Source organism: Bos indicus x Bos taurus, chromosome 3 (genome assembly GCF_003369695.1).
Source record: "Bos indicus x Bos taurus breed Angus x Brahman F1 hybrid chromosome 3, Bos_hybrid_MaternalHap_v2.0, whole genome shotgun sequence".
Classification (NCBI taxonomy): Eukaryota; Metazoa; Chordata; class Mammalia; order Artiodactyla; family Bovidae; genus Bos; species Bos indicus x Bos taurus.
Genome location: NC_040078.1, coordinates 11,789,658 through 11,816,937, shown reverse-complemented (window position 1 = coordinate 11,816,937; position 27,280 = coordinate 11,789,658). Strand labels below are relative to the sequence as shown.

General features: G+C 39.2%; 1 pseudogene; it reads right to left on the bottom strand.

Annotated features, from left to right (window-relative positions):
• Positions 1–8,440: 8,440 nt before the first annotated feature.
• LOC113882827 lies at positions 8,441–25,643 on the bottom strand (annotated as a pseudogene).
• Positions 25,644–27,280: the final 1,637 nt, after the last annotated feature.

Below are 27,280 nucleotides of genomic sequence, written 5' to 3'. Positions count from 1 at the left end.
TGGTCATAACTTTCCTTCCAAGGAGTAAGCGTCTTTTAATTTGATGGCTGCAGTCACCAACTGCAGTGATATTGGAGCCCAAAAAGTAAAGTCTGACACTGTTTCCACTGTTTCCCCATGTATTTCCCATGAAGTGATGGGACCTGATGCCATGATCTTCGTTTTCTGAATGTTGAGCTTTGAGCCAACTTTTTCACTCTCCACTTTCACTTTCATCAAGAGGCTTTTTAGTGCCTTTTCACTTTCTTCCATAAGGGTGGTGTTATCTGCATATCTGAGGTTATTGATATTTCTCCCGGCAATCTTGATTCCAGCTTGTGCTTCTTCCAGCCCAGCGTTTCTCATGATGTACACTGCATAGAAGTTAAATAAGCAGGGTGACCATATACAGCCTTGACGAACTCCTTTTCCTATTTGGAACCAGTCTGTTGTTCCATGTCCAGTTCTAACTGTTGCTTCCTGACCTGCATACAAATTTCTCAAGAGGCAGATCAGGTGGTCTGGCATTCCCATTTCTTTCAGAATTTTCCACAGTTTCTTGTGATCCACACAGTCAAAGGCTTCGGCATAGTCAATAAAGCAGAAATAGATGTTTTTCTGGAACTCTCTTGCTTTTTGCATGATCCAGCGGATATTGGCAATTTGATCTCTGGTTCCTCTGCCTTTTCTCAAACCAGCTTGAACATCAGAAAGTTCACGGTTCACATATTGCTGGAGCCTGGCTTGGACAATTTTGGGCATTACTTTACTAGCGTGTGAGATGAGTGCAATTGTGTGGTAGTTTGAGCACTCTCTGGCATTGCCTTTCTTTGGGATTGGAATGAAAACTGACCTTTTCCAGTCCTGTGGCCATTGCTGAATTTTCCAAACTTGCTGGCATATTGAGTGCAGCAGCTTCACAGCATCATCTTTCAGGATTTGAAATAGCTCAACTGGAATTCCATCACCTCCACTAGCTTTGTTCGTAGTGATGCTTTCTAAGGCCCACTTGACTTCACATTCCAGGATGTCTGGCTCTAGGTCAGTGATCACACCATCGTGATTATCTGGGTCATGAATACCTTTTTTGTACAGTTCTTCTGTGTATTCTTGCCATCTGTTCTTAATATCTTCTGCTTCTGTTAGGTCCATACCATTTCTGTCCTTTATTGAGCCTATCTTTGGATGAAATGCTCCCTTGGTATCTCTAATTTTCTTGAAGAGATCTCGAGTCTTTCCCATTCTGTTGTTTTCCTCTATTTCTTTGCATTGATCGCTGAGGAAGGCTTTCTTATCTCTTCTTGTTATTCTTTGGAACTCTGCATTCAGATGCTTATATCTTTCCTTTTCTCCTTTGCTTTTCGCTTCTCTTCTTTTCACAGCTATTTGTAAGGCCTCCCCAGACAGCCATTTTGCTTTTTTGCATTTCTTTTCCATGGGGATGGTCTTGATTCCTGTCTTCTGTACAATGTCACGAACCTCATTTCATAGTTCATCAGTCACTGTATCTATCAGATCTAGGCCCTTAAATCTATTTCTCACTTCCACTATATAATCATAATGGATTTGATTTAGGTCATATCTGAATGGTCTAGTGGTTTTCCCTACTTTCTTCAATTTAAGTCTGAATTTGGCAATAAGGAGTTCATGGTCTGAGCCACAGTCAGTTCCTGGTCTTGTTTTTGCTGACTGTATAGAGCTTCTCCATCTTTGGCTGCAAAGAATATAATCCATCTGATTTCGGTGTTGACCATCTGATGATGTCCATGTATAGTGTCTTCTCTTGTGTTGTTGTAAGAGGGTATTTTTTATGACCAGTGCATTTTTTTTTTTTTTTTTTGGGCAAAACTCTATTAGTTTTTGCCCTGCTTCATTCCGTATTCCAAGGCCAAATTTGCCTGTTACTCCACGTGTTTCTTGACTTCCTACTTTTTCATTCCAGTCCCCTATAATGAAAAGGACATCTTTTTTGGGTGTTAGTTCTAAAAGGTCTTGTAGGTCTTCATAGAACCCTTCAACTTCAGCTTCTTCAGCATTACTGGTTGGGGCCTAGATTTGGATTACTGTGATACTGAATGGTTTGCCTTGGAAACGAACAGAGATCATTCTGTCGTTTTTGAGATGGCATCCAAGTACTGCATTTTGGACTCTTTTGTTGACTATGATGGCTACTCCATTTTTTCTGAGGGATTCCTGTCTGTGGTAGTAGATATAATGGTCATCTGAGTTAAATTCACCCATTCCAGTCCATTTCAGTTCGCTGATTCCTAGAATGTCGACATTCACTCTTGCCATCTCTTGTTTGACCACTTGCAATTTGCCTTGATTCATGGATCTGACATTCCAGGTTCCTATGCAATATTGCTCTTTACAGCATTGGACCTTGCTTCTATCACCAGTCACATCCACAGCTGGGTATTCTTTTTGCTTTCAGTCCATCACTTCATTGTTTCTGGAGTTATTTCTCCACTGATCTCCAATAGCATATTGGGCACCTCATTACCTGGGGAGTTACTCTTTCAGTATCCTATCATTTTGCCTTTTCATACTGTTCATGGGGTTCTCAAGGCAAGAATACTGAAGTGGTTTGCCATTCCCTTCTCCAGTGGACCACATTCTGTTAGATCTCTCCACCATGACCCGCCCATCTTGGGTTGCCCCACGGGCATGGCTTAGTTTCATTGAGTTAGACAAGGCTGTGGTCCTAGTGTGATTAGATTGACTAGTTTTCTGTGAGTATGGTTTCAGTGTGTTTGCCCTAGGATGCCCTCTTGCAACACCTACCGTCTTACTTGGTTTTCTCTTACCTTGGGCATGGGGTAATTGTACTGACTGTTAAAAAGTTATGTGTAAATTCAAGAAGAAAGGCATTAGGAGTTTCTTAGCAGAGAGTAATCCCAGTTTCCTGGAGATTTTATGAGATGTGGCTTACAGAAATTTCTGGCTCCTTCTGTTGTTAATTGAAAAGTCAGTAACACTCTTGTTGTTCTTCAGTTTGAATTTCCTGAATGTGAACCTAGCCATATTAAATATGAGCCTGACGGCTGTTGTCTTATCACTATCATGGTATTTATCAGACATGGAAATAGCTTCTTTTATATTGGCCTGGATGACAAGCCTATGCATTCATTACATGGGAACAAGGTAACACACACACTTTCATATCAGCCAAATTTTTGTTTGTAATGACATTCAGCTCATAATGGCACATGTAAAGATATTTGGTACCCAGATTACTCTCCAAGGTAGCAGGTCATTGCTATTGCATCTAATCCATACTGTCTTGTTTTCTGCCTTTGGGATTCAGGCTCTGACTTGGGAATTCGGATCTTTGCTTTTCCGTGCTGACAATAAGAAGGCCATTGCCATCCAAAATTCAGACCGTTACATATAGTCACTGATTTTTTTCAGGAAATTTCATTCAAGCTGGGTTCTCATGGCTGACCCCCACTCATCCTCCTGTCCAGGACCTACAAACCTGCAGGTTCCTGTTACCACAACCAAAGCATGCCCAGGCAATTGGCAATGTCTTAAACAGGTCATCTAGCTCACAAAATTTCAGTATTTCCTTGTTCCAATACAAACATTTTAAAGTCTACAGATTTCTCTTAAAATTCCACTTTACTCAAAAATTGATGGACTTTCAAGGGAGGTTTCAATACAGCTCTCACAATTATTAGTAAGTACAGAAGCCGAAAAAATCAGCATAGGGATAAAAGATTTGAGCAACAAAAGAAAAATATTAATCTAATTTACATAGAATCTACCTTCAGAACCCAGACAGTAAAACTGTACATCTCACAGGTTTTGATGTTTAATATTTTTATTGTTCTTTGGACTTAAGTTTTTTTTTATTTTTCAGCATATTTTCTCTTTTGACTAATAAATTCCCCAGAAGTAGGTTTGTAAACCAAGTATATGGAAATTTAAGCACTTACTTTTTTGTTATTAACTTTAGGTTAGTGATGCTATGGTCAGAGAATGTGAACAGAGTTTATAAGCTACCTGTTCATTGAAAACTATTGGGACTTTATGTCTTAGAACATAGCCATTTATATATTTGATTCTTATATGCTTGAGGAGCTCATGTACTTCCTAATTTTTAGATGTAGAATTTTATACAGATCCAAATAACTTTTCTCAGGTTCATTGAGCTTTGCTTGACAAAATTATAATATATTTAAAGTGTAAAACATGATGATTTGATGTACATACATATTGTGAAAGTCTTCCCACAACTGAGTTGATTAACACATACATCACCTCACATTTTGATCTTTTTATGTAAGAGAGCTAAGTTCTACTATCTTAGCAAATTTCAATTACGCAATACAGTATTTTCAACTCAAGTCACCATACACTGCCTTAGATCCTTAGAGTTTATTTATCTTATAATTCAAAGGTTGTATCCTTTTACCAACTTCTCATTCCTCCATCCCGTAGTTACTGGTAACCACCATTTTATACTCTGTTGCTAATAACTTTTGCTATGAACTTGACTTAAAAAAAAAATATTCCATGTATGAGTGACACCATTCAGTATTTGTCTTGTTTTTGTCTGGCTGATTTAGCATAATGCTCTCTGTGCTTACCTGCTAAGTCGCTTCAGTCGTGTCCGACTCTGCAACCCCATAGATGGCGGCCCACCAGGTTTCCTCCTCCCTGGGATTCTCCAGCCAAGAACATTGGAGTGGGTTGCCATTTCCTTCTCCAATGCATGAAAGGGAAAAGTGAAAGTGAAGTCTCTCAGTCGCGTCCGACTCTTCGCGACCCCATGGTCTGCAGCCTACCAGGCTCCTCCATCCATGGGATTTTCTAGGCAAGAGTACTGGAGTGGGGTGCCATTGCCTTCTCCATGTGCTTACCTATGCTGTCACAAATGGAAGGATTTCCTTCTTTTTAAAGGCTGAATATGTTCCATTATATGTATTTTGTTATATATATATATATATATATATATATATATATATATATATATTAAGTTTGCCCTTGTTAAGTGGAGCATAAGGTGAGCTGATGTTCAACAACATACCAGGAGAGAAATTGAAATAGAGGTTTACTACTCATAGGTCCTGGAGGTATCTGGCAAGTCTAGAGGGACCACGAAGAAGGCAATGGCAACGCACTCCAGTACTCTTGCCTGGAAAATCCCATGGGTGGAGGAGCCTGGTAGGCTGCAGTCCATGTGGTCGCGAAGAGTCGGACACGACTGAGTGACTTCCCTTTCACTTTTCACTTTCATCCATTGGAGAAGGAAATGGCAACCCACTCGAGTGTTCTTGCCTGTAGAATCCCAGGGACCGGGGAGCCTGGTGGGTTGCCATCTATGGGGTCGCACAGAGTTGGACAGGACTGAAGTGACTTAGCAGCAGCATCAGCAGCAGAGGGACCACATCAGGAGGTCAAGGCAGAGTGCAGACAGAGAGACAGATGTGGGGTACATGCCTTTATTAGGGTCTTTGGGTGGCATGCTTTGGGGTTCCCAGGTTAAGGCTGACTGGTCAATTAGAACCAAGAGAGTGGGAGTCTGAAAAGCCCCTCTAGGGTCATATTAAGGGGAAAACTAGAGGAAGGTTTTTCCAGTAGTCATGTACGGATGTGAAAGCTGGATGATAAAAAAGGCTGAATACCGAAGAATTGATACTTTCTAACTGTGATGTTGGAGAAGACTCTTGAGAGTCCCTTGGATTGCAAGGAGATCAAACCAGTCAATCTTAAAGGAAATCAACCTTGAATATTCATTGGAAGGACTGATGCTGAAGTTGAATCTCAAATATTTTGGTCACCTGATGCAAAAGCTGACTCACTGGAAAAGACCCTGATGCTGGGAAAGATTGAAGGCACTAGGAGAAGCGGGTGACAGAGGATGAGATGGTTGAATGGCATCACCGACTCAATGGACATGAGTTTGAGCAAACTCCAGGAGATAGTGAAGGACAGGGAAGCCTGGCGTGCTGTAGTCCACTGGGTGGCAAGAGTCGGACATGACTGAGTGACTGAACAACAACAAAGAGGAAGGCACTGGGAAGCAAGCAAACAGAACTGCTGATCCCAGGCATTGCTGGAGAAGTCATATCAGGAATTTACATGTGACTCTATGGGCTGCAAATCAGGACATGTGCTTTCATGGGTTTAAGGTTACTGCAGGCCCTGTGGTCAAACAAAATTTAGATTTTCATTTTCTTGATGATAAGTCAGGTTGAGGAACTTTTAAAATACCTGTTTTCTTTGGAAAAATGTATATTCAGGTCCTTTGCCTATTTTTAATTGATTGTTATTTTTGCTTATGAGTTGTATGAGTTCTTTGTATATTTTGGATAATAACTTCTTATTAAATATATCCTTTGCAAACATTTTCTCCCATTCCATAGGCTGTATGTTCATTTAGTTGATGGTTTCATTTGCTACTTAGCAGCTTTTTAGTTGATGTAGTCCCAGTTGTTTATTTTTGCTTTTGTTGCCTTTGCTTTTGGCACCATTGGTATTGTTCAGTGACTAAGTTGTGTCCAACTCTTTGCAACCCCGTGAGCTGCAGCATACCAGGTTTCCCTGTCCTTCACTGTCTCTCAGAGTTTTCTCAAATCATGGCCATTGAGTTGGTGATGCTATCTCATCCTCTGCTGCCCTCTTCTCCTTTTGTTTTCAATCTTTCCCAGCATCAGAATCTTTTTTCAGTGAGTTAGCTCTTCACATTAGGTGGCCAAAGTATTGGAGCTTTAGCTTCAGCATCAGTCCTTCCAATGAATATACCAGATGAATTTCCTTTAGAATTGACTGGTTTGATCTCCCTGCTGTCCAAGGGACTCTCAAGAGTCTTCTCAAGCACCACAGTTCAAAGACATCAATTCTTCAGTGCTCAGCCTTCTTTAATGGTCCAACTCTCACATGTATACATGACTACTGGAAAAACCATAGCTTTGACAATATGGGCCTTTGTTGGCAAAGGGATGTCTCTGCTTTTTAATACACTGTCTAGATTTGCCATAGCATTCCTTTCAAGGAGCAAGAGTCTTTTAGTTTCATGGCTATAGTATACTGTCCTCATTGATTTGGAGCCCAAGAAAATAAAATCTGTCACTGCTTCCACTTTTCCCCCAATCTATCTGACATGAAGTGATGGCACCAGATGCCGTGATCTTAGTTTTTTGAATGTTGAGTTTTTAGCCTGTTTTTTCACTTTCTTCTTTCACCCTCATCAAGAGGCTCTTTATTTCCTCCTCACTTTCTGCCATTAGAGTGATATTATCCACATATCTGAAGTTATTGATATTTTTACCAGCAATATACTAAAAGAAATTATTGCCAATACCAATATTAAGGTGCTTATCCCTGTTTTATTCTATGTTTTTAATAGTTTTAGGTCTTACATCCAAATCTTTAATTGATTTTGAGTTGATTTTTATGTTCAGTGTAATATAGAAGCCTAGTTTCATTCTTTTGCATGTAGATATCCCAGCACCATTTATTGAAGAGACTATCCTTTCCCTATTGTATCTTCTTGGTGCCTTCATCAAAAATTAATTAACCATATATGCATGAGATTACTACTGGGATTTCTATTCTATTCCACTGATCTATGTGTCTATTTTTAGGCCAATGCCACACTGTTTTGATTACTAAAACTTTGTAATGTAGTTTGAAGTCAGGAAGTGTGATGACTCCAGCTTTGTTCTTTCTCAAGTTTGCTTTGACTACTCAAAGTGTTTTATGGCTTTATATAAATTTTAGGATTGTTTGTTGTATTCCTATGAAAATTCCAATGAAATTTTGATAGGGATTTCACAGGATCTATTGATTATTTTGGGTAGCATGGATATTGTAACATTATTAATTCTTCCAATCTATGAATATGGATTATCATCCTATTTATTTTTGTCTTAAATTCCTTTTACCAATGTCTTATAATTTTTTTTCACAATTCCACAATTGAGATTTTTTAATGTAAATATTATAAAAGTGATTCATACAATAAAAATACATACTCATAATAGGTAACATAAGATGGAAAGTAAAAATCCTCCTTCCCACTCCTTTAATCTTCTAGCATCACAACTATAAATACAACAGTTTCTTTATTTAAAAAATTTTTTTTTATTTTATTTTTTAACTTTACAATATTGATTGGTTTTGGCATATATCAACATGAATCCGCCACAGGTATACACATGTTCCCCATCCTGAACCCTCCTCCCTCCTCCCTCCCCGACAACAGTTTCTTTAATATATTGGAATTTATATATTCTAACAAGTCACAAGGCTTTGTTCTGTGTTGGTTTGTTTTACATAGTGTTGAAATACATTTTAAAATATTAAGAATCAGTACTGATAGAGTAGTAATGAAACAATTTTATAATAATTTATAGTTAATGTTGGGTTGCCGAAAGTCCTATTTTCTTCACATTTTATGTTTTCTCTTCCTCATTAAAATAATATTGCTCAAAACATATCTGACCCCTGTTGATCACCAAGATTTTATAGTCTTGTCTTGCAAGCGCAGTACATATATAATTAAGCAGTTGATACACATACAGAGGTTGAGCACAAATAAAGCCCACAATGTACTTCTGTGTAACGTATGTACTAACAGGTTGATTTTGTCATTGTTACATTTGACAGCAAGAAAAAATTAATTTGTTTCTGTTCATTGGTGTAATTAAACAAAGAGTGGGTTTTCTTTCAGCTTCAGAGAGTAAATATTCTGAATGCTTTTTATTTGCAGCATGTGATGGAATAAATTTTCAAGAACATGGTAATACTGTACCCTTAATTAGAAATTTGGCAAAACTCAAAGTTTTATCACCCGGTGTTAAACTACTAAGGAGGATCAGGTAAGAAGCAATTACCCAAATATAAAAGGCTAAGCTGTTCCTTCTTTAGGATGCTACTTCTACATTTACCTGAACTATGTAAAGTGATATGAAGAGGCCAATAGATGTCAGCAGATTATATGTTACTTTTATCCAGTCTTTGATAAGTGATTTCTTTTTTTTAAGTTCATATGACCCTGTTTGAACACTATTTTTAACCCCAAAGATAATTACAAGATGCTCAAGGAGAACAAATGTAGAGAAAATGGTCAAAGTTGCTACCAGGGGAACTATCAAGAAAGCAAAGTCAATGAAGAATCAAGTTCTCCAAGTGTGTGAGGAAAAAGATAAGTGCTGTGAGAAAATGATCCCGAGCCCTCTGCACAGGATAAGGAGTGTAGGCAAGCCCAAGCCCTCAATGATTTCCAGCATGCTTGTTCCATTGTGGTCACTGACAAAAGATTCCTTCATCTGCTTTTGAGAATTTTTCTTCTTCTCCAGGGTTTCAAAATACTTTGTCCACTAGAGAGCCCCCAATTCTGGATCCTCATGTCCCTGATGAGTCAGGGATGCCCTGCGCTGAATGTGTGCTCTGCCCCAGGAGAGGAGTTGTGGGTTCTGGCCACTTAGCCACAGTGTCAGTTCATGGCTCAAGTGTCTCATGGATCTGAATATACTGATTTTTTACCTGCTTGGTTAATTTATTCCCAAGTGTTTTATTCTTTTTAATTTTATTGTAAATGGGATTGTTTTCTTAATTTATTTTCCTAAGAGTTCATTGTTAATATTTGGAAATGCAACTGATATTTTGTATATTGATTTTTGTACCTTTCAATTTTACTAAATTTGTTTATTAGTTCCAGTTTTTTGGTTGAGTTTTTAGGGTTTTCTATATATAAGATTGTCATCTGCAAATAGATACAGTTTTATTTCTTTTCTAACTTAGATGCCTTTAAGTTTTTCCTTATCTAAGTGCTCTGGCCAGAAAACTTCAGGTACTATGTTGACTTAAATTGGCAATAGTGGGTATCTTTGTCTTGTACCTAATCACAGAGGAAAAACTTTCAGGGTTTCAACATTGAGCATGACTTTAGCTGTTGATTTGTAATACACTGCCTTTACTATGTTGAGGTATATTCCATCTGTATCTAATTTATTGAGAATTTTTTCCTTGTCGTGAAAGGTTGTTGAATTTTGTCAAAGGCCTTTTCTGAATCTATAAAGATCATCATACAATTTTCAATTTTTATTTTGTTAATGTTGTGTATCACATTTATTGATTTGTGTATGTTGAACCATCTTTGCGTTCCAGAAGTAAATCCCACTTGATCATGGTGTAATATTCTTTTTTAAAAAATAATTTTATTTATTTATTTTTGGCTGTGTTGGGTCTTTGTTGCTGCTTGGGCTTTTCTCTAGTAGTGGCTAGTGGGGGTCACTCTTCGTTTTGGTGCCCCAGGCTTTTATTGCAATGACTTCTCTTCTTGTGGGGCATGGGCTCCACAAGGGTGAGGGCTTCAGTAGTTGCAGCACGTGAGCTCAGTGGTTGCAGCTCGCTGGTCTTAGAACACAGGCTCAGTAGTTGTGGTACATGGGCCTACATGTGGGATCTTCCGGGACCAGGGATCAAGCCCATGTCTCCTGCACTGGCAGGCAGATTCTTTACCATTGAGTCACCAGAGAAGCCCTGTGTAGTATTAACACACTATTGAATTTTGTTTGTTCTTATTTTGTTGAGGAATTTTGTATCCATGTTCATAAGAGATATTGGCCTGTGGTTTTCTTTTCTTGTAGTGTCCTTGTCTGCCTTTGGTGTCAGAGTAATGTTGGCTTCATAAAATGAGCTTGGAAGTGTTCCCTCTTCAATTCTTGAGAAGAGTTGGAGAAAATTAGCGTTAATTCTTTTATACATTTTTGGTAGAATTTATCAGAGGTTTTTTTTTTTTTTTTTTTTTTTTATTGGTGGAGGTTCTTGATTACTGATTCAGTTGTTATTGGTCTGTTCAGATTTTCTATTTTTTATGATTCAGTCTTGGTAGGTTGGATGTTTCTAGAAATGTATTTGCTTCTTCCTAGTATCTTGGAGAAGGCAATGGCAACCCACTCCAGTACTCTTGCCTGAAAAATCCCATGGACAGAGGAGCCTGGTGAGGTGCCATCTATGGGGTCACACAGAGTTGGACACAACTGAAGTGACTTAGCAGCAGCAGCAGTAGCAGTATCTAGTTTTCCATACTGCTATTGTATTGCTATTTTCCATTCAGCCCTGTTAATATTTGTTTTAAAAATTTTGGTGGTCTTTTGCTTATTTTTTCATTTTCTACACATTTTGTTTGTTTCCATTTGAAGGAGAGAAGTTAGACATATTTTAACTTTTGTGAGTCATAGACCCAGAGGATATATCCCATCTGGTTTATATTTTTATCATAGGCTCTCTTAGGCTCATGACAGAAAAATGGAATTTTTCATCCCACACTAAGTTTTAACAGAACTACATTCTTTTCTTCTTTCTTTTCTTTTTACCTAGGAGGAGATAAGTATAGAAAGAACCAGATAAGTTATAGATAAAGAAACCATAATTTCCTTCACTATTTGGCTACAATTTAAATACAATAAACAATTTTCTGACTAGGATATGAGAGGATGTAGAAAATCTTTGTTCACATGGTAACACCAAAAAATTAGATATGATAAAACTTGTACTTATTTATGAAACTATTGAAGAGAGGTGGCTGTACGAAACCCCAGATGGACTGATTTTTAGAGAGAAGAGCTCTTTATACATAACTATCAAGAAATGGCAGTTTCTGCAGGCAGCATTGGAGAAGAAAGCCTGCCAAGAGACAGACGAAAGATTAACAATAGTGGGAACATGTTGGAGAGACTGCAGTCTTGAAGATTCTCAAGTGTTGTGATACTTTACTTGGACTAACAGTTCTCTCTGGCTTACCCTTCCTGTCTTGCTTGGTAAAGGACAGTGATTGTGGACCTAGTCTAGAGAATGCCCGAGACTAGAGGATATAGTAGGTGCCTAGAGAAAAGGGCTCTCTACCATGGATTCAAAATGATGAAACTGGAATCTGACTTCCAGCAGGCCCCAGGACTCCAGAGCATGAGGGCTTCAGTAGTTGTGGCATGTGAGCTCAGTATTGGTGTATTGATAAGATCAAAGAGATTAGACTTGGACAGAAACAGCTCTGGCACTGGGAGGAAGGCTAACCAGAGATGAAGTCAATATTAAAAATTGCTTCTTTAGGCTAAAATTAACTTGCTACATAGTGATATATGAATATGATTCACATAGTGATTATATGAATAATTGCCTCTTTAATAGTCGCATGTTGGAAAGAGAGTTCACATTCTTGGAAATAAATATAAAGCAAAGAGCTGTGTAATTATATCTCCACTGCTATCTATAAACAATGTCTAGTATATCACGAAGCATTGTGAGATATGTGATAAAAATGGAACACATAAAAACAAACCAAGGAAACATATTCATAGAAATGCAGATATTCGAATTATCAGAGCAGCTTAAAACTAGTATTATAAATATATTTGACTTGTGGCCCTAGCTTGGTTCTGTCCCTCAAATAAAGATCATTGTTCATCTCAAATTGGCCAACTTTGTATGACTTTTTCTCTTCCCAGGCTCTAGTAACAATCCCTTCTCTTAGGTCATTAAAGCATTTTGGTAGAAATAATGGCTACAAGAAGAGAAAACCTGATAAAAGCAATACTTTTACAGGCAATATTTAACATTTGACTTTACAATTAGTTTTTACCATGTATAATATTTTTTATATGAAAAATTGATCCCAATGAATATGATTCAAATAAATATATAAATAAAATTGGGAAACTAATTTATTTAACTGCGATTTTATTTTATTTTATTTGTGGACTGTGCTTTAATTTTTTTTGTTGTTGGCAAAGCAATATCTCTGCTTTTTATTTATTTTATTTTTAACTTTACAATATTTTATTGGTTTTGCCATATATCAAAATGAATCCACCACAGGTATACATGTGTTCCCCATCCTGAACCCTCCTCCCTCCTCCCTCCCCATACCATCCCTCTGGGTCGTCCCAGTGCACCAGCCCCAAGCACCCAGTATCATGCATCGAGCCTGGTCTGGCGAATAATGGAATTAAATGGGCTTAAAGGAATTTACTTGGTATACTTTCTCATAGATATTTTAATTTGAAGATTTAACTAGAGTGACTCCCCAAAGCTGGAGAAATTAGGATTTTTTAGATCACAAATGCAATGTAGAGATCACATTTAAGGCTGATTGTAACCATGGGAAAAATACAGGGGAATTAGCCCAAAGTCAGATAAAAGTCTCCACTTACAGAAAAGTCTTACTACAAAGCTCCCCACATTAATGAACTGATAGTTAATTACACGGTACCAAAGTGAGTTTGCCTGCTCTTCTTGAAGTGGTGTCCCAACAGATGAATAGCTGTCACTGAATGTGTCTGTCTACATCAGGTACTGAGCTTTTGATTCAGAATGGAGTGAAACTAGGCTACATAGAATTTACTGAGGAATTTCCTTTTAGACACCATTAAAAGCTGTAAACTGAATCTTGTGAATGTTCATATTTCACCACTAGATGTCACTGGGAGATAAACAGTTACTGACCAGACTGGTGTATTGTAAGTTTTCCTATGAAAAAAATTGATTGACCTTGTGAATATATTTTTTGTTTGCTCAGAAAAATCAGATCGTGTCAGACCCTTCTTATGCTTCACATCTTCTCAGCCCAGTATTTTTTCCCCAGCCATTGCTAAGATGAAAATTGGTTAGAGAACCTAACGTCATCTGCACTGTCTATCTTCTGCATTTTCACACTAAGGCTTTTCTTATGATGTGGTTGGGACATCTGTGAGCAGCTGCTTATCATGTTTGGATGCTCAAAACTGCAAGTGTGGGGGAATGAACACTCCTTGGTGCACAAGGGAACATGGCTCTTCGGGGACATGAGTCAGGTCATGGATATGTGCTACCCTCCTAGCCCTCAGGCTTACAGCACTGAGCCACAGTCTGGAATTCCTCAGAGGCTTCCAGTGGGATCAGATTCTAGTTTTCTGGACTGGTGACCACTCTGATAATACACCACTGTTTGGACTTTCTCTCCTGTTGTACTTGCCAAGTCTCCCACTCCTAATACCTGGTATCATGTCCCTAAGTAAAGTCTTACCTATAAAGCTTCCTTTGTCATTGCAGTGTCCTTTGACTTTCTCACCTTTCCTATTTTAGATCTGCTTTCTGGAAGGAACTTAAACACAACCCCTAGCCCTGATAAAGAATATTTTTAGCCCCTCATAGCTCCACTTGCACTCAAAGAATATTTTCAGCCCCTTAGGGCTCCACTTGCAGTCAACATCTTTTCAAAACAACAAATATTCTAACCTCTATGTCCAGAGTTTAATTTTGATTCTTCTTTTGAACTTCATGCTACTAGAATCATACAGTAAGACCTATTTGTGCCTGTCTTCTATCATTCAACAACTTTTTTGTGAGGTTTATTCATGATGTGACATTCAGCAGTAAGATTATTTTTCATTGCTATATATTATACTGTTTTAAACTCTATTTTATCTGATATGAGTATTGCTACTCCTGCTTTCTTTTGGTCTCTATTTGTGTGGAATATCTTTTTCCAGCCCTTCACTTTCAGTCTGTATGTGTCCCTTGTTTTGAGGTGGGTGTCTTGTAGCCAACATATATAGGGGTCTTGTTTCTGTATCCATTCAGTCGGTCTTTGTCTTTTGGTTGGGGCATTCAACCCATTTACTTTTAAGGTGATTATTGATAAGTATGATGGCATTGCCATTTATTGTTTTGGGTTTGAGTTTATACACCCTTTTTGTGTTTCCTTTCTAGAGAAGATCCTTTAGCACTTGTTGGAGAGCTGGTTTGGTGGTGCTGAATTCTGTCAGCTTTTGCTTGTCTGTAAAGCTTTTGATTTCTCCTTCATATGTGAATGAGATCGTTGCTGGGTACAGTAATCTGGGCTGTAGGTTATTATCTTTCATCACTTTAAGTATGTCCTGCCATTCCCTCCTGGCCTGAAGAGTTTCTATTGAAAGATCAGCTGTTATCCTTAGGGGAATCCCTTTGTGTGTTATTTGTTGTTTTTCCCTTGGTGTTTTTAATATTTGTTCTTTATATTTGATCTTTGTTAATTTGATTAATATGTGTCTTGGGCTGAATGCAGAGTTCCAAAAAATAACAAGGAGAGATAAGAAAGCCTTCCTCAGCGATCAATGCAAAGAAATAGAGGAAAACAACAGAATGGGAAAGACTAGAGATTTCTTCAAGAAAATTAGAGATACCAAGGGAACATTTCCTGCAAAGATGGGCTCAATAAAGGACAGAAATGGTATGGACCTAACAGAAGCAGAAGATATTAAGAAGAGGTAGCAGGAATACACAGAATTGTACAAAAAAGATCTTCAAGACCAAGATAATCACGACGGTGTGATCACTGACCTAGAGCCAGACATCCTGGAATGTGAAGTCAAGTGGGCCATAGAAAGCATCACAAAGAAGAAAGCTAGTGGAAGTGATGGAATTCTAGTCGAGCTATTTCAAATCCTGGTATATGATGCTGTGAAAGTGCTGCACTCAATATGCCAGCAAATTTGGAAAACTCAGCAGTGGCCACACGACTGGAAAAGGTCAGTTTTCATTCCAATCCCAAAGAAAGGCAATGCCAAAGAATCCTCAAACTACAACACAGTTGGACTCATCTCACATGCTAGTAAAGTAATGCTCAAAGTTCTCCAAGCCAGGCTTCAGCAGTACGTGAACCGTGAACTTCTAGATGTTCAAGCTGGTTTTAGAAAAGGCAGAGGAAACAGAGATAAAATTGCCAACATCTACTGGATCATGGAAAAAGCAAGAGAGTTCCAGAAAAACATCTATTTCTGCTTTATTGACTATGCCAAAGCCTTTGACTGTGTGGATCACAATAAACTGTGGAAAATTCTGAAAGAGATGGGAATCTCAGACCACCTGACCTGCCTCTTGAGAAACCTATATGCAGGTCAGGAAGCAACAGTTAGACCTGGACATGGAACAACAGATTGGTTCCAAATAGGAAAAGGAGTACATCAAGGCTGTATATTGTCACCCTGCTTATTTAACTTCTATGCAGAGTACATCATGAGAAACGCTGGGCTGGAAGAAGCACAAGCTGGAATCAAGATTGCCAGGAGAAATATCAATAACCTCAGATATGCAGATGACACCACCCTTATGGCAGAAAGTGAAGAGGAACTAAAATCTTCTTGATGAAAGTGAAAGAGGAGAGTGAAAAAGTTGGCTTAAAGCTCAACATTCAGAAAACGAAGATCATGGCATTTGGTCCCATCACTTCATGGGAAATAGATGGGGAAACAGTGTCAGACTTTATTTTTTTTGGCTCCAAAATCACTGTAGATGGTGTAGTGGCTTGTCAAAGTTTTCTGGTTAGGGAAGCTTGTGTCGGTGTTCTGGTGGGTGGAGCTGGATTTCTTTTCTCTGGAGTGCAATGTAGTGTCCAGTAATGAATTTTGAGATGTCAGTGGGTTTGGAGTGACTTTGAGCAGCCTGTATATTGACGCTCAGGGCTGTGTTCCTGTGTTGCTGGAGAATTTGCGTGGTATGTCTTGCTTTGGAACTTGTTGGCCCTTGGGTGGTGCTTGGTTTCAGTGTAGGTATGGAGGCGTTTGATGAGCTCCTGCCGATTAATGTTCTCTGGAGTCAGGAGTTCTCTGGTGTTCTCAGGATTTGGACTTAAGCCTCCTGCCTCTGGTTTTCAGTCTTACTTTTACAGTAGCCTCAAGACTTCTCCATCTATACAGCACTGTTGATAAAACATCTGGGTAAAGGTGAAAAGTCTCTCCACAGTGAGGGACACCCAGAGAGGTTCACAGAATTACATGGAGAAGAGAAGAGGGAGGAGGGAGATAGAGGTGACCAGGATGAGATGAGGTGGAATCAAAAGGAGATAGAGAAAGCTAGCCAGTAATCACTTCCTTATGTGCATTCCACAGTCTGGACCGCTCAGAGATGTTTACGGAGTTACACAGAGAAAAAAAGAGTGAGGAAGGAGACAGAGGTGGCCAGGAGGATAAAGGGGAGAATCAAAAGGAGAGAGAGATTTAGCCAATAATCAGTTCCCTAAGTGTTCTTCACCGTTTGGAACACACAAAGAGATTCACAGAGTTGGGTAGAGAAGAGAAGGGGGAGGGAGGAGATAGAGGCGAGCTGGTGGAGAAAAAGGAGAGTTCAAAGCGGGAAGAGAACAGTCAAGCCAGTAATCTTGCTCCCAAGTAAAAATGGGTACTGAAGATTGCGTTCTTAAAGGCACAAAATTGATAACAAATACCAAAGAGCAAAGATTAAAAATCTAGAGTAGAGGTTGGATTTTTTTTTCTTTCAAAAAAAGAAAGAAAAAAAAAAAAGTCACAAAAATGATTATATATATATATATATATATATATATATATATATGAAGTTTGCTTTAAAAAATAAGGTCTCTCTCTCTTTTTGCGAAGTAATAGTAGGTTATAAAAATGAAAATTAAAGTAGTAATAGAGGACTTAAAAAATTAAAAAAAAATTAAAACAAATAAAGAATGATAGTAGAAATATATCTAAGACTTTCTCTGGTGTTGTTGTGAGTATTTTGGGGTCAGTTCATTTTTGGATACTTCCTTGATCCGGCTTATATTTCTCAAGATCCATAGGCCCCTTCCTATGTAGTTGGTACTAACTACAGGGTTTTAATCTATTGCACCTGTCACTTCCAATGAGGTTCCCTCTGGTTTAGCTTCTTCTGTTTGCTGGTCTCTTCAGTGTCTAATTTCTGCCCTGACACAAGTGGGTGGTGGTGGACACTTTTTTAGGCTCACTTGTTCAGTCGTGCTGTGGGGAGGGAGGGACGCTGCAAACAAATAACACTGGTGTGTGCTCACAGTGTCTCGGCCACACTGGGTTTGCCCCCGCTCACGGCGTGTGTGCGTTCCCTGTCTACACTGCTTAGGCTCTAGGTTGCTTTGCTGGGAACTCTCTGAAGCCAGCCCTGTGTTGTATGCACTTCCCAGGTCTAAGCTGCTCAGGTTCAGGTACTCGGGTAGTCCTCAGAGGGGCAGACTCAGTTGGGCCTGTGGTTTGTGCCCTTCCCAGGTCCGAGCAGCTCAGGTGACCAGGTGTTTGGTGAGCATGGTCGCTGTGACTTATCACCTCCCCTGTCCCTGCAGCTCGGTTTTCTGGGTGTACAACTGGCACACCTTCTCAGGCGGATGTTGACCATCTAGAATCTCAAGAAGTCTTAGTTAGCAACAAAGCCTGCTTGCAGTTTGGTAGATAATGCCTCTCTGGGGCTGCGATTACTCCCTTCTGGCTATGGCTGCCTGTCACTGGAGGCGGATGGTCTGCAGCTGGCTAGCTCTGCTCAGTCCTTTGTTCTGTGAGCGGGCCTGGTGGTGTCTCGGGTTAGGGCTTTCCACGTGGTAGCTATCGCACAGTCTGGTTTGCTATCCCAAGTTAGTTCCCTCAGATTGCCCTCAGGGCATTTAGGCCCGATCCTTACTCTAAGTAATGCAGCCTGCACCTCCCTGCGCAGCCCTGGCTTGCTAGTGGCGGATGTAGGCGTCTGCTCTGCTTCTCCACTGGGGGAGTTACTGTTGGGCATGTAATCTGTGGGTTTTAATTATTTATTTATTTTTCCTCCCAGTTATGCTGCCCTCTGTGGTTCCAAGGCTCACCACAGACAGACCAGGCCGTGAGAGTGTTTCCTGGTGTTTGGAAACTTCTCTCCTTTTGCAGACTCCCTACCTCTTTTGTCTCTCTTTTTGTCTTTTATATTTTTTTCTACCTCCGTTTGAAGACAATGGCTGCTTTTCTGGGTGCCTGATGTCCTCTGCTGGCATTCAGAAATTGTTTTGTGGAATTTACTCAGAGTTCAAATGTTCTTTTGATGAATTTGAGGGGGAGAAAGTGGTCTCCCTGACCTATTCCTCTGCCATCTTAGGATCGCCTCCCCAACATTATTTTTATGAGATTTATTCATGTTGTTACATGTAGCAGTAATTTATGGTTTTTCATTGCTATGTAGTATTTCATTGTGTGAATATACCACAATCTACCTGTTGTACTATAGATAAACATTTGAATTATGTCTAGATTTTAGCTATATTGAATAATGCTGCTTTGAACACTTTTTTGCACATCTTTTGTGAACATAAACACTCATTTCTCTTATATTTATATACATATAAATGAAATTGCTGGTTCACAGGTTATATACACTTTTCATATTTAATAAATACTGACAAACAGATTTTCATAGTGTTTATACCAATCTATCTTCTATCCTATTAGCATCCTCAATCATACTGATATATTAACATTTTTAATTTTGACCTTCTGATGGATGTGTAGTGCCTCCAATTGTTATTTTGTTTCATTTCTCCCTGTTGACTAATGGTATTTAACATCTTTCTACATTCCCCTTAACCATTTGGATACAGTCTTTTGTGGAGTACCAGTTTAAGGCTTTAGCTATTTGTGTGTGTGTGTGTGTGTGTTTGTGTGTGTGTGTGTGGTGAGGAGGAGACCACACCACCATTTTTTCCCACCATATTGAAAAACAATTCAGTATTTAACTTACTGAATTGAAGTTCTTTATAAGTTTTTATACTAGTCTTTTGTTTGATATGCATTGTGAGTATATCTACCAGTCTCTGGATACTCTTCACTGTCTTCAAGTTGCATTTTGATGAAAAGTATTCCTTATTAATGGATTGCAATACATTGATATCTTTATTTATGATTATTTTATTCTACTCTTGTAAATTATTTACCCAAACCTGGTGGTCATGATGAAATAGTCTCAGTCTCTGGTTCTCAAACTTGTGTGGACATCAGAATCATCAGGAAGCCTTTTTAAAGTACATATTGTTGAGACAAACCTCCAGAGTTTTTAATTCTTTAGGTCAGGGAAAAGGTTTAATAACTTAATTTCTCATGACTTCCAGGTGATGCTGATTCTGCTCATCTGGGAATCCCACCTTGCAAAGCACTTTACTATTTTATCTTTAAGAAACTTAATTACTTTACCTTTAGTATTTATATCTACACTATACCTGGGACTTCTCAGGTGGTGCTCAGTTCAGTTCAGTTGCTCAGTCATGTCTGATTCTTTGTTACCCCATGGACTGCAGCAGACCATGTTTTTCTGTCCATCACGAAATCCTGTAGCTTGCTCAAACTCAGGTCCATCAAATTGGTGATGCCATCCAACCATCCCATCCTCTGTCATCCCCTTCTCTTCCTGCCTTCAATCTTTTCCAGCATCTGGGTCTTTTCCAATGAGTCAGTTCTGCACATCAGATGGCCAAAGTATTGGAATTCAGCTTCAGCATTAGTCCTTCCAATGAATATTCAGTGCTTATGTCCTTTACAATTGACTGGTTTGATCTCCTTGCAGTTCAAGAGACTCTTAAGGGTCTTCTCCAACACCACAGGTCAAAAGCATCAATTCTTCAGTGGTCAGCTTTCTTTATGGTCCAACTCTCACAGTCATCCATGACTACTGGAAAAACCATAGCTTTGACTAGACAGACTAGTCAAAGCTAGTGGTAGTGCTAGAGGTGAAGAATCCACCTGCCAATGCAGGAGACCCAAGAGATGTGGGTTTGATCTTTGGATAGAGAAGATCCCCTGGAGTAGGAAATGGCACCCACTCCAATATTCTTGCCTGGAAAATTGCATGGGCAGAGGAGCTTGGTGGGCTACATTCCATAGGGCCACAGAGAGTTGGGCAAGACTGAGCACACAATACAATATACTTAGACTTGATTTTTGTGTGTGGTGTGAAATGGAGGTAGAACTGCATTTTCAGTGTTAGTTATTGATTAATAACATTGATATGAAGTATTAATTATGGTGTAATATGTGTCCCTATGTATATATTGTTCTGTTTGAAGTCATGTCTGACTCTTTGCAACCCCTTGGAACCTGTCTGTATATACATAGGTCTGTCTTTGGGCCCCTTATTCTGATCCTTTCTTCTATAAATCTATCCTTATGTCCCTGCAATGTAGTAATTTTAATTACTCGAGGTTTATTATAAATCTTGATAACCAATAGAGTGACTCTTTCTACTTTCTACATTTCAAAAAGAAAATGTATTGTTTTCCTTTATTTCATGAAGAAAAGTCAGAAAAAGAAATAAAGAAAATTCAGACTTATTTCTACATTTTAGAAAGCAGAGATGTCTATTTCAATGTAAATACTGGAGTAACAATTATTAATAAGAAATAATACAGAGTTACAGACATCTTGGAAGTTACAGGTTTCTTTCTTAAGCCATACCAACAGTCTCTGAAGTCTGGATATCTATAAGACACTTCTGTTAAAAAAACACATTTGAAAGTCAGTAAGAAGTAAAGTGAAGAAGATTTTGAAAGTGAATGTATCCGGTGTTATGGGCTGAATTGTGTCTTCCTAAAATTCATATATTGAAGCCCTAATGCCTAGTGTCTCATAATGCAGCTGTACTTGGAGAGAGGGCCTTTTAAGAAGGTAACTAAATGAAGATGAGGCTATTACGGAGGTCCCTAATCTAATCTGAATGGTATCCTTACAAGAAGAGGACATTTGCACATACACAATCAAAAGGGATGTGCATGCACAGAAAAAAAGATGGTGTGAAGACACTGATGTGAGAAGATGGCCATCTATAAGCTGAAGAGAGAGACCTCAAGAGAAACCAAACCTTCTGACAACTTGACCTTGGACTTCTGGACTCTAGATCAGTGAGAAAGAAATTTTTGTTGTTTGAGTCACTCAGTCTGTGGTAACTGTTATGGCAACACTAGCAAACTAATACATGCAGTGTTGGCAAACTTTTCTTCTAGATGATTAGTCATGAGGCAAAGTAGACAAGTAAACAAGCACATAAGCTTTGTAGAATAATAGTTAAAAATATAGAATTTTCATAACATATTAAAATCAACATTGTCTTAAAACAGTTTTTATAGAGGATGCTCTTAAGGCCAATTCTGAGTAGGCACAGAGCAAAAATCATCTTTGCCTACTATCCATCTGATCATGAAAGAGTTAGTCACTCAGTCGTGTCTGACTCTTTGGGACCCCATGGACAGTAGCCCACCATGCTCTTCAGTCTATGGAATTCCCCAGGTAAGAATACTAGAGTTGGGTGCCATTCCATTCTCCAAGGGGTCTTCCCAACCGAGAGAGTGAACATGGCTGTCTTCCATTGCAGGCAAATTCTTTACTATCTGAGCCACCAGGTAGGTCCCCTATCTAATTATAAATGTCCTCAAAAATACAATGGGAAAAAAGGGGTATCAAATGCAATTGGTATAAGAATAGGCAGCTAATAAATGTGTTAATTATCATCCATATTACCTAGTGATTGCTGAAACAAATAAAATCCAGAAAGCACTATGGCCAAGAAAATGTTCTCTGACTGTCCAAGATTCTCATCAGTTTCCTGCAGAGAAGTTAGAAGTTGATATCTAACATGCCAGGTGTTATACATGGTGCTCATTATGTAGGTTCAATCTCAAATATCTTGATATCTCCATCAGTTTCCAAATTGAAAACCACTTGAAACATTCTCATGGATGTACAATCTCACTGCTCCTGCTTGGTTATGGTAGCCAGTATTTGGGGCTCTGAATGAACAAGACCATGTAAGCAGCACAACTATAGATAAAATGACTTAATGAGGACCTAATGAGGCTCACTGTATCCCTGTACTTTCTCTCACAAGGGAAATACTCTCTACATTTATGGTTGGTTTACCTGTTTCTTTCTCTAGAGCTTCTGTATTCTCCCATTTCTCATCTTAGTGTTCAGCATGTCCCTTGGTATTTATTAAATACTGATTGAATTAAGACATATGGAAATCTAAAGGAAAGAGCTTTGGTTTAAATTGATTTATATTCTAACCTGCCTACAATTCTGTGTTGCTCTTCACTATGAAAAATAAACATTGTTTTTCAAACTTATTAATTTGCTTTGGAGCTTTTGTCTTTCCTGAATCTAAAGATTTATGCTTTTAATTGATTCTTTAAAATTATCAGCCACAGTTTCATCAAATATTTGCTCTGCTCATTATTTGTATTCTCTCTTAATGAATTTCCTATTAGACTTATATTGGATTTCATGTTAGTGTTCATATCTCTTAAGTTTTTTGTTTGTACTCAACAGCTATTCAGCTCTGTCTTGTGCTATAAAAAATCCTTCAGCTCTCTTAATTTAGAAATATTCAAAAATTGCTTTCTCTGCTTTTTGCTTAATGCATGAATCAAGTTTTAAATTACAGTATTTAGAGTATTCATGTCTAGAAGCTTAATCTTCCTGGTGTTTTTTGATGTCACTTTCTCTTCTGGTGTTGTTTCTTTTCACATCTTTAAGCTTTAAAAATACAATTTCATCAGTGTGTGATTTCTTGAGGGATCTAGTCTTTATTTGTTTGTCTGTCTACTTTCTTTTATGCTGAATTATTTCTCTCCATATCCTGTAATTTTGGATTATGCACTCATATTTGGAAAGGCTTTATGAGTAGGAATTTTTTACAGACTGTGTTGAGCGTCCTCAAAATAAACTTTGCTTTAAATTTTACCTAGTGTTGGGAATTCCCTGGTAGTGTGGTGGTTAGAACATGTGCTCTCATTGCCCACGGCCCAGGTTCAGTCCTGGACCTGGGACCTAAGATCCCACAAGCAGGTGGGCCCTCTAGAATTTTCATTCACCAAGTGTCACAGAGATATCACAAACTTGGAATCACCTTTTAATTTTTTGGTTTGTGTATTCTAAGATCACACAAGGAGAATATTTTTGAGCTCCAGTCTCAGATTTGTGATTAGTAATTCTCAGAATGAGAGGCAAGCAAACCAGCCAATGTTTAGTGAATACCTAGCTAAGCACACTTCCTTCCCTGACAATTAGGTAGATATTTGTTAGTCCATTTTGTCGCTGAGACCAGTGTATAGCAGGAAACTTAGTTTCAAATTTCAGTTTATTTGAGACAAAGTCTCAAGGCCTTGTCTCCTTTTTTATTTTTTGGCTATCTGTGCAGAAATGGCAACCCACTCCAGTGTTCTTGCCTGAGGAATCCCAGGGACGGGGGAGCCTGGTGGGCTGCCGTCAATGGGGTTGCACAGAGTTGGACATGACTGAAGTGACTTAGCAGCAGCAGCATGTGAGATCTTAGTTCCCCAAACAGGGATCAAACTCATTCCCCATGCATGGGATCACAGAGTCTTAACCACTGGACTGCCAGGGAAGTCCCAAGGCCTTGCTTCCTGATCCAAGTAACTGCAATAGCCAACCCCCTAGGGAATACCCAGGATGTCTTGTATGCCCGAGCATCATTTCCTGTTTGTATTTCTGGGTGTCTGTCTTTTTCTATGTTTGATTCCCTTATTTCATCAAGAGGGCAGCTATGTATTCAAAAAAAAGAATGAAAAGACTTTTTTTTAATCTTGAATTTCTTAGTCTATCCAAGTTACACAATGTGCCATCTTGCCAGAAATAGAATCCATAACTATAGACTTCCCTGGTGACACAATGTATAAGAATTTGCTTTCCAGTGTAGGGGACATGCATTCAATCTCTGGTCCTGGAAGATTTCACATGCCATGGAGCAACTAAGACCATGTGCCCCAGCTACTGAGTCTGTGCATTGCAACTTCTGAAGCCGTCACACCTAGAGTGCATACTCCACGAGAAGAAAACCCACCACAATGAGTAGCCCCCACCCGCTGCAACTAGCGAAAGCCCATGCAAAGCAACTTTGATTTAGTGCAGTCGAAAAAATAAATAAATAAAAATTAAGAACATAGTACCGGCATTTGTTGAACAATATTTCTAACAAAAAGAAAAAAGAATTCATAACTCTGTTTCATGTTCTTATACATAGAAATCTAACAATCGTGATAAAACAATGCTTTAGATTTGAAAGTGAGTTAGAAAGGAATACTGTAATTGGGTTGAATGGGTAGGGACAATAAGAAGATGGAGAAGAGGACTGGGGGCTGAGATAAAGGTTTAGAGGAATGACTAGGAAAACACAGAAGAGTGAGAAAGAAGGAGAGAGTAGAGTGGCAAAGAGGAGAACACACAGGTGGGAAAGAGCAGGAGTCCAGTAAGGACCAAAAATCCTGGAGCCAAATTTCATATTAGAAAACGCTCAGTTTTTCCCACTCAGTCATTTTTACAGATAAGAAAACTGAACTCAGAATGCTGATATAATTTCTCCAATACATCGTGTCCAGCAGGTATCTGCTCAGGAGTTCATCTTGACTCTCAGTCCAAAGCTCCTTTTGGGAAAATATTTTCTGTGGTGAGAGGTGGGGTGGGTGAGAAGCACACAGATCAAATGATTGAAGCAAGAAAAGGCAAGGGAAAACTTGATGCAGAGTGGGAGGGAAAATGAGGTCAGTAAAAGATAAATTGGTATAAGAGGCAGTGGATTTCTCTAGAAGGGAAGTTGGGGTTTCTTTGGGCAGGGAGAAGGATGTAAGATGAGCCTGTGAGACAGTGTGGGGAGAGAAGTTCACATCTGGGTCCTGAGGTGAAGGAATTCAAGAGTTGTGATGGTATTTGTTGTTTGGAGAAGCACTAAATAAGAGATGTTAGAAAGAACAGAAGAATTCTGATGGCCTAAGCACTAGTGAATCAAGAGGGAGGAACCCGGGGAGGTCTGGTCACCCAGGGAAGAATACTTGACTCCCTTGTATCCTGTCAACTTGAATTCTAATTAGGGTTTATCTCACCTATTCTGGTTTTCTCTTCTGGAGTTTCTTGGTCCAGGGAGCACATAGTTATCAGTGACTTATATGACCACCTATTTTCTCCCAATTTCCCCCCTCCCCGCCCCCCCCCAGGTCATGGTCACCTTCCCTCTGGCCCCACTTTAGCCCTTGAAGTTGACCTCTGGTTCTGCTTTTCTTCAGCTTCTCTAGTTCTCAGAATTCCTTAGGCAGCTCCTGAGAAGCCCCTGTCCTTTCTCCTCCTTCAGATCTGTCTTTCATCCATCATAGCTGAGTTTATACTCAGGAGTGGAGTGGCCGGGGAAACCACAGATCCATGGTGGGGCCACGACTCAATTACCAGCTGCTTCCTGCCCCCTGACTAGGATCAACTTTGCTATAGAAGTTGAGCTGAAGAATCAGGAGCTCTGCTCCACTTCTCTTTCCAGTCCTCTTCCCACTCTTCCTGTTCAGCTCCCTCTCCCTCCTCCTCCACTTTTAGCCTCTGTCTCCCTCCTCTTCCTCTTTTGAGCTTCCTCCCCTCCTCCTCCACCTGTTATGTCCCCTGGTGACCTTGCCCAGCTCCTCACCTGTTGGTCCCAGACTCCGTTCCTCAGTTAATTAACTCTTGTTTCTCTTCTACCTATCCAAACTCAAACTGCCCCCTCCATGGTTTTCCCCAGTCCACAGTGAAGGGTGTAAGCACTGGTGGCTACACAATTTTGGGGTCCAGTATTCTTGAGAGTCCTTTGGACTGCAAGGAGATCCAACCAGTCCATCCTAAAGGAAATCAGTCCTGAGTGTTCATTGGAAGGACTGATGTTGGAGTGGAAACTCCAATACTTTGGCCACCTGATGTGAAGAGTTGACTCATTTGAAAAGACCCTGGTGCTGGGAAAGATTGAAGGCAGGAGGAGAAGGGGACGACAGAAGATGAGATGGTTGGATGACATCACCGACTCAATTGGGTAAACTCCAGGAGTTGATGATAGACAGGGAGGCCTGGCGTGCTGCAGTCCATGGGGTCGCAAATAGTCAGACACAATTGAGCGACTGAACTGAACTGAAATGAACAAAATGTAAATATGGGACCTCATATGTAAAAAGCAGGGAAAAAGGGTTTTTAATGGTTCTAAGACATAAATCTTTTCCCTTTCTTTGGAAATCGACTTTGTTCTGTCTCTCTGTCTTTCAAGCTATGTTTGTTTAGTGTGTGTGTGTGTTTGGTTTGTTTGTCTGTTTTAATTGGTTAGAGTCACTGTCTCTAGGGCAAAGGAAATCTTATGGCAAGTGCAGACTATCTTAGTTTCCTGGATGCTTTACTTTCATGACTCTTTTGTGTGTGTTTAATAACTCCTGGTTAAAATGCAATTATGTTGTGTACAAGAGACACTGAAGTAAACAGTGTTTTTTTTTTTCTTTCAAGTTTTTGGTCTTGAAATAGACTTTTGTGAAACACTGAGTGTGTCAGTTAGGTGTTAACTGAATTCATGTTTTGTTGTTGTTTAACAGTCTTCCAATTCCTCTAGCATTACTTTGTTGAGTGTGAATAGAGACTTTTTCTTAATGTCTGCTTCACTCACAGGCTTTGGTATTTCCTTTGTGAGGTGCTTTAAGATTTATGACCACACTGTTGCCTCTTGTGCAGCAGTGGAAAGTTCCTACTACTCCATGCTGGCTCATCTGGTTGGGAGACTGAGTAGGAGC